A 7,828-nucleotide genomic window follows, 5' to 3' on the forward strand; every position below is an offset into this window, starting at 1 on the left:
TTGTTAAAGGATGCTCGCTCCTCGATGTCTGCATTTTGTTGTTGCCTTTTAACTTGGAGTAAACAGAGTTCAGTTCAAGTTTGCCACTTGTCGACCTTTTATAGACATTTTATCGCATATTTCCGTATCTGATCTGTTGTATTTTTTTACCTTCTCTCTCTTAGTGTAGATATTTCCTTGAGCAATGTGTTTTGCCTGATAATTCTTTGCTTTGATAATTCTTTGCTATAATGAACTGCATATCGTATTGAAAGGATGGATACAAAAAGCATAGTTTCTGACAACTTAATGCATCATTAGCAGTCGATTGAATGTTGAAGTAAAACACAGGTCAGCGCCATTTTCACTGTTGTGTCACTGTTGTGATATCAGTGGCTGCTCCTGGTGTTTAGGTGTCTTAGCTCCTGCTGATGAAAATTGTGCTTTGTCTATGTTGTTATTATAGGCTCGATGGAGATCTTTCATTTCATAATATAACATCTATTTTAATTCTGATTAATCATCTCGGCACTAATATTGAATTTCAAATCAAACCCTTTAAGGGTAGATCGTTCAATGCATATAATGCAAATTATCAATCATCATTTCAAAAATTCTGAAACAGGGATGTAATTTATAAGATTATAGTCATAATATCTTGCCCACCATGGATAGGACTTCAGCTAGTATATATATTAAGGGTAAAAAGACTGATTACACCTTAGGGTATCACAACAAATGTTTTGCCTAAAAATATCAGCATACCAGTGTGAACGTTAGCGGCAAAGTAGTTGACTGAAATATTGTTGAATTTATTAATTGTTGAAGCCTGTTATTATTTTTAAGAAAGAAAAGAAGGGGGAGTAATAGAAACAGCAAGATGTTTTTTTTTTAAGATGCGTCCATTCAATTTAGAGATGAAAATACTGTTTTAAACTTAATGTGACAAATCAAGAGACATGCTATTTCAGATTTAAGCATGAGAAACATACCAATGAACAGAAATACTTGGGTGCAGTAAGATAAAACGAGTCCATTAAGTTTGCACATAAGATTAAAATGCATTCATTCAGTTGATGCATATGATAGAAATTATGCATTCATTTTTCACATAAGATTACATACATACAATAAAATGCTTCCATTCAATTTGTGCATAAAATAAAATTCTTCCATTCAATTTGTGCATGAAATAAAATACTGCCATTCAATTTGTGCATGAAATAAAATACTGCCATTATATTTGCATGTGAAATAAAATGCTTCCATTCAATTTGTGGATGGAATTAAATACTTTTATTTAATTTGGGCATAAGATAAAATGCAACCATGTAATTTTCATATGAAATGAAATTTTTCCATTCAAATTGTGCTCAAAATAAAATGCATCTGTTAAATTTGACATAAGATAAAAGGCATCTATTCAATTTATACATTAGATAAAATGCTTTTATTCAATTTGTGCATAAGAATAAAATGCATCCATTCAATTTGCACATAAGATAAAATGCATGCAAGTAATCTAAACATTAGATAAGATACATCCACTCTATTTGTAAATAAATACAATGCATTCATTCAATTTGTCCCTAAGATAAAGTGCACTCACTAAATTTAAAAATGAGATAAAATACATCCACTCAATTTGCAAATGAGATAAAATGCATCCCCATAGTCTGCATATTCATATAATGCATCCAATCAACTAGCATATGAAATAAAATGCATACATTTAATTTATGCATACATGATATAAAATTCATCTGTTCAGTATGTGACGAAACTCATATTTCAAACTGAAATATGATGAACCAACAGACAGAGCTTCTTATAGAGATGCATGGACGCCTCTAAAACCAAAGTAAAGAAAACGATTACAAATCTCTTTTTACAATTAGTCAATACTGAATTCACCAAAATTACCAACAGATGTTCACTTTAAAATAATAACGATTGCTTTTACTTTTACTCTTTTTTTTAAAAACAGTTTTGGTTTGTTATTTGTTAAGTTTTACGGCATGTTAACCATCATTGGATCACTTTATGCTCAAACCATATGTTTCGTATACAATTGGGCTTGTGTATAGATACAGTCCATTGTGCTCAAAAGTTATTATCTGCAAATTTGCTACTGCTGAGCTGACTTCATTATCAACAAGTTATGATCCACTTCTAAATTGCAAGTTATACTTCCCCGGCACACACACCATCGTCCAGGCAAACAAGTTAGTCATTTTAATTTTTATAAATAATTTAAATAAATAAATGATTTATTTTGTGACCCCTTAAAATTTGAAAAGAATTTGGAAGTATTTAAACTATCAAATTGAATGTCATTTAAACTGGCTTTAAAATCCTTAGAAAATATACAAGCTATTTTGTAGACATAAAGATGGGACTCTTACAGGTGCTACCACTGGATGGACCTAGTAGCAGTGGCAACAAAGGGGCAACTTTACATTCATAAAACTCCCAAATTCGAACCTCACCACTGAATGAAGTTGGGGTAGAGAGCTTAAGTAGTTGATAGGGTTGGTAGAAAAAGCATAGAAACGGCTGGGAAAATAAGGATTTCAGGCTGGTGAGGTAAATAAAGGAGTAATATTTTATCCAAGGATGTTTGAGTCAGTTTAATATGAAGCTTGGGATAGGTTCTATTTAATCCATAGATGGGACCTTGATAGGTGCTATGCTAAAAAAATCTCATTCTAACATTAAAAGCAATTTTATTAGGCCATCTTCGTTGTGTTATAAATAAAAGGGAATGAAAGAAAAGGGTGTTAATAAATGAAGAAGTCCATGAGTATGGACGAAGCCAAAATTTAGAAAGTCTATGAGTATGGTTAGGAGTACATGTGTAGGATAAATGTTCTGTTTGGAAGGAACAGAGAAGAGTTCATATATGAGAAAGTTTATATGAGAACATTTGTACGTATGCATGTCAGACTGTACTCATATGTGTATGTAGGTATGTAAGTATGTAAGTGTGTGTTACATTAAGTACACGTGTATGCATATCCTATAGGATGGAACGATGGCGAGACTATAACAGCAGGAATAAAAATGAAGCCCTACCAGACCCAAAAGAAACACTCCTCCAGGGTTCAAACTTTGGTAGAAAAAACTGGGTGACTCTAAATAGAGCCAGAGCCAAAGAAGGCAAAACAAAAGACAATCTCCACAAGTGGGGCCTAGAAATCTCACCTTTATCTCCATGTGGAGAGGTACAAACGATGCACCACCTTGAGGAAAACTGCCGATTGGGTCCTCATTGCTCAAACCAAGACCTTAAGGAGGCAAACAGCACCGCCATGCGATGGGTTAATTTCTATTGCGATAAGATATGATGATGATGTGTATGCAGCCCTAACCATGTTGGATCCTTGGTGTGGGGCTGTAGATATGTTGGATCCTAGAGTCTTCCTGTTAAAGGTGAACCCAGAATCAGATGGCCAGTGGGGATTTGATTGTGCTCCTCCCCAAAAAAGTTTAAGAGTTGGTCTGAGTAACATTAATAAGTTGTTAACAGTGCCATCTTATGGCTAAGAAAGAGAATCTAGTTTCTGTGTGAAAAAGGTTAGGTTCGAAATTGCTGATCATGACTTGTCACTGTTGCTATTGTTGCTTGTAGTACCACTGCTACACTACTGCTTTGGGTCCGAGTGGACCTGAGATTAATGGCAACCAAGACATCACTACTGGATTCATTTTAAGGTCATACCCAGAATTTTTCAAGCATTTAAATCAAAATAAACTTGAAAGCAACATAAATAAATTGAAGCTTTATTTGTATTCCTCAGTTGCAAAAATGAATGCCCGTTTTGCCTCTGTAAAAAGAGCTGTTAACAACCTCGAAAAGTGATAGTTTTTTTTATCTTCAACAGGAACTGGATGCATATTCATCTGTCATTGAAGATCTGAGTTTACAGCCGTTTGAAGGGGGTCATTATGATGCCTTCTGATGAAAAGATACAATTCTCGCCTTGAGACGATATTACAAAAGTTCATAAGTAATGTTTATTGAATATAATATTTATTGGTCCTTAATAACAGGTCGGCAATTCAGACCAGAAAGTCTCTGGGAGATACATATAATAATAATAGAGCCTAATTATTTAGGCTTAACATAAAAATCTCAAAAAGACACACATAATAACTTAGCCTAATCATTTAAGCTTAAAATTAAATTGCAGATGAATGCAATTCCACGACCCATGTATAACAAAGTTGTATTTTCTTTTTAAATAAATAGAAAAAAAGGGGTTTTTAATATGAATATTAATACACAAAAAAACAAATTTATATATATATATATATATATATATATATATATATATATATATATATATTTAGTGGAAATGGTAATTATTAAAAACTGAAGAAAGTGCTCAATACCGTTGTAGAGCAAATATGCGTTTTATTTTTTATTACTGTATCTTTCTGTTAAGTTACATTATTGTTTCAGCTACTTGGCCGTTTTTTTGTCCGTCTGTAGCATCCTCAGACTTTTACAGAAATGTTCTCTATTTTGGGATGAGAGAGTGAAAGAGTGAATGAGGTCAGGGGGGGTGCAAGGAGGGCGAAAGAAATAGAAGAACAGGGAGGAAAGTGGGGGGGCGCTTGTTAATTCGATAATGTTTTAGTTTTGAGGTTTAAGGAACTTGTGGGGGAGGGTAATAAACAAAAAATTAGGCACAAGGCCACTCAAAAACTGGGGGGGAGGATGTCAATGGTCATCCTCGTCACTGTACCTGTGCTAGTCTATGCTTGAACCTAGTTAAAGTTTTCATTCACCAAAATACCTCAAGCACACCGGGAGTCGTCCTACCTAAGATTCCTAAATAATATCATGTGTGTGTGTGGGGAGGGGAGATGGGGGGTGGGGGGGGGTCCGAAAAATATAAAAAATGTTAGTGAGACCCTGCCCACTATTTTCTGGTTTGGTGTTGGTCAAAAAACAAGCAAGTCGTTCTCTATATGGGACTGAGATTCTAGGTAGGATAAAAAAAAACTGGGGTTGAGTGGAGGGTATGTGAAGTTTTTCCAAGATTGCTTATTGGGATAGCCAAAGACGAAAAAGAAAGGATCAAGGTGTGAGCATCTTGGAGGTTTCCTATCAGGGATGGAGGAGGCCATTCACTTGGCTAGCTAAGAACCTAGTCTAAACACTTGTTTTAGGGGTCTGGAGTCCTTCAGAATCTGGAACCGTGTGCGCCATGCTTAGGCAGGGAACACAGACTCCAACTTGACACCTCTATGCACACACAGACTCACTATCTGTATCCATCTTTGGTTAAAGGCATCAGAGTACAATCTTTTCCTATCACATCTGATCTTTACCTTCAGCTAGTGCTTGAAGAAAAGGACCAGATCCTCTTGCACTCTTGAACTCCATATCATCATCCAGGATCACAAGAAATGTCATTCGTCTTTCTCTGCCCCACAGTGGCTCTGCACGGTGGATGATGTAGAACATGTTCAGTGGGTAAGGCTGCTCCGGATTAATGCGAGCTGTCACCCAGTACTGTCTGAGTCCACTGCAATTTAAGAATGCATGTCCTGGTGTTTCCTCAGCTGGGGTCCTGCTACGAGAACACCCTGACAACCTCACTAGTCCGGCACTTTTCAGTATGGCATTGAGGGGCAAGTTGTTTTAGGCCAATCACCAGATCAAGGAGAACTCAGTTATTGAGATGATTTGAACCTGGCGCCCAGCTCCACTGGGAGCAGGTCTCCTCATTCAACAACCCCAGACGTTCGACGAGTGGATCGTTGGCAGCCCCCCTCACTAGTTCCCTATATAGGTCCTTTCTAGTCAACTGTGAAAGGTTGCTGGACCTTGGGAGGTCCCTTGGCGCGGCCCTACACTCTCTCAAGAACTGCGTGTTGCTCCATGGTTTTTGACGCACCTTGACTTTGTGGTCGAGGATGAGGTTAGGAAAAGCAGCCTCAACTGTGAGATTCCATGCAGCCTGTTCTGTCAAGTTTCGGCTTAGGGAGGACAGCCTCTCGGCATCTTGACACCTCAAGTTGGGCATTCCCAAACCTCTCTCACATGGATGTTGAACAGACCTGTCTGCAAACCCGGTGTTTCCCTTTGTCCCAAAGAAGTGAGGACAATTTGCTCTGTAGGGATTTTAGATAGTTCTCAGGCAGAGGAAGTACAGCCAGTTGGTAAAGGATGAGTGGAAAGACATAGGTAGAACATGCCTCTGCTCTGCCCTTCAAGGATAGTTTCCTTCGAATCCACGAGTTGACCGTGGCTTCAACCTTTCACTTAACCTCCGACCAATTCTTTTCCAGCTGGTGGTCCAGTCCAAACCACACACTGAGAACCAGAACCAGGCCGTCGGTCCAGCTGAAGGGAGTGGGAAGGGAGTCGACTTGCTGTGGTTGATTTTGGCCTCTGTGGTCTTTTCGTACCATATAAATGCATCTGTTACTGCTTCGATGTCTCGGAAGCTTGACATAAAGATGGTGATGTCATCAGCAAATGCAGAAACTCTAGCTCTCGATCTGCCAGGTAGAGCAATCCCACGCAGGACCAGACTTGCCTCCTCCTGCTTCAGCTTGCAAAATAGCAGCTCTAATGCAAAGACATAAAGCAAGGTAGTTAGCGGACAACACTGACACACTGACCGGAAGATAGCGAAGGATTTCTAATGCTTTCTGTTTACCTGTACCACTGCCATCAGTGCGCAGTACAGTACAGAGATCCATTTGTGGAAGCCCAGTTGGAATCCAGTAGTCTTCAGAACAGATGCTAGGAAGCGATGTTCGACCATATCGAAAGCTTTGGATTGATCCAAATTGATCAGAGCAGCTTCCGTGTCATCTTCAGAAACATTCATTGATCATCATTCAATCGTGGACAACGTTGGGTCTCTCTGCTAGTTACTATATAAAAACAGATTACTTCTATTATGGACATATCTGCTGTGATACTTGAATATGGTTTTAAAATCATTTGGTGAGTAAATAATTGTTCTGGGGTAACTGACACCCCTATTTTAAAATTTTTTTTTTTTTTATGACATTTTCACCCCAAACAAGGCACATTGCCACTTTGGTGTAGGGGGCTACTATCAGGGGAAACATTTACTGGGGTACTATGTAGGGATTAGGGCAGCGAGATGTTGATTCACGTTGCACTTGAACTTATGCATGTCAGTACAGTTGGGGATGCAGTGACCTGGAATGGAATTCCAAAGTCTAGCAGTTCTGGGGAAGAAACTACTGGAGTAGAAAGATCTTTTACATCTAAGGATCTCTACAGTGTGGGGGTGGGATTTTGCAGCTTGTCGGGTTTGTCGAGGGTGCTCACGTCGTGGGGGCACAAGTGCTTGCAGTTCTTCAGAGCATTCGCCATTATAATACTTGTAGAACAGGCAGAGAGATGCAACGTTTCGACAATGGGACAAAGGCTGAAGCTTAGATGCCAGTTTAGGGCCTATCAGATTTGCGACTCTCTTTTGAACCCTGTCAAGGAGCGAGAGACTAGTAGCCAATGCACCAGCCCAAATATGACAGCAATACTCCATACATGGGCGAATAGTGGCCTTATAGAGGTACAGGATATTTTCGGGTGTTAAAAGTTTTCTAGCACGGTAGAGAGAGCCCACCTTCCTCGCAGCGGCCCTGGCAATGCCCTCGATGTAATTGTTCCAACTCATGTTTCCTGTGAACGTTAGGCCAAGGAGCTTGAGAGACATACTCTCAGATAAAGAGTCGTTGGCCATTGCTATAGGTGGTAGAGAAGGTTTCTTGTAATTATTGAATGAAACCAGTTTTGTCTTGGTGGCATTGAACGTGACCATCCATTTTTGTCCCCATTCCACTACTGATTGGA

This window comes from Euprymna scolopes, chromosome 8 (assembly GCF_053919585.1).
Source record: "Euprymna scolopes isolate OS-2025 chromosome 8, ASM5391958v1, whole genome shotgun sequence".
Taxonomy (NCBI): Eukaryota; Metazoa; Mollusca; class Cephalopoda; order Sepiida; family Sepiolidae; genus Euprymna; species Euprymna scolopes.